At 39.7% G+C, this 912-nt stretch overlaps 1 protein-coding gene across 1 annotated transcript in view; it reads left to right on the plus strand.

Annotated features, from left to right (window-relative positions):
* Positions 1-404: 404 nt before the first annotated feature.
* The window catches only part of LOC107722880 (gastrula zinc finger protein XlCGF8.2DB-like), a 7,181-nt gene continuing 6,673 nt past the window's right edge, over positions 405-912 (plus strand). The window contains exon 1 of the mRNA XM_016531375.1: positions 405-449. The gene's annotated coding sequence lies outside the window, so the exon portion shown is untranslated. The remainder of the gene's footprint in view (positions 450-912) is intronic.

Below are 912 nucleotides of genomic sequence, written 5' to 3' on the forward strand. Positions count from 1 at the left end.
ATAAAAAATATAGATAAATATAAATATGTATATATTAGTTGCTTATTAGTGCTCCACACTCCAGTCCAGTTGGTGGCGGTAAATGCACCAGAAGTTGGTTTGCCATCTGCCATAAATCGTTATTAGACGAAGAAGAAACCACCATTAAAACCTCAGAGGAAGAAGATTCGTTTCACCGTAGAAATGTACTTGTAGTGTACAAAAAGATTTTAAATCCGTTCAGAAATACCTGTATTATTCTTATCATAGTCGTGAACAAGCAGGGCTGTCCGAACTGAGATCTGCTGCTGTGAAGATGTTGTTTGTTAAAGAGGAGAGTGAGGAGAACACGAGTGAACCAGAAACCTGGAGAATAAAACACGAGGAACCAGAAACCTGGAGAATAAAACACGAGGAACCAGAAACCTGGAGAATAAAACACGAGGAACCAGAACTCGAGGAACAAGGAGGTTGGTCTTTATTCTTCATTCATCTTTAATGACACTTTGTGCTACATGAATGTAGCGTTCGTTGCTATAGCAAGCAGACATCCATGTGGTAATGATGATTCTGAAAGAAAACGCTCCCGATGTCTGCTTGCTATAGCAACGAACGCTACATTCATGCATCTGATTAACCGATAAACCTCGCACTCTTATTTCAAGGTTGTTGTTAATGCTGTGGTTATTTTAACGGTTTCCTTCGTACTAGGGCTGTGCGATATTGAAGAAAAATGCGGTATGCGATACGATAATGCTTAAAGTGCCACATGCTCAGATGAATTTTAACGGTTTCGTACTAGGGCTGTGCGATATTGAAGAAAAATGCGGTATGCGATACGATAATGCTTAAAGTGCCACATGCTCAGATGAAACGGTTTTACTCGGCTGTTGCTGAGTCAGTTCTGTTAACTTCTATAACTAACTTGTTTGT

This window comes from Sinocyclocheilus rhinocerous, unplaced genomic scaffold, assembly GCF_001515625.1.
Source record: "Sinocyclocheilus rhinocerous isolate Xijiao unplaced genomic scaffold, SAMN03320098_v1.1 scaffold2649, whole genome shotgun sequence".
In the NCBI taxonomy this organism is placed as follows: Eukaryota; Metazoa; Chordata; class Actinopteri; order Cypriniformes; family Cyprinidae; genus Sinocyclocheilus; species Sinocyclocheilus rhinocerous.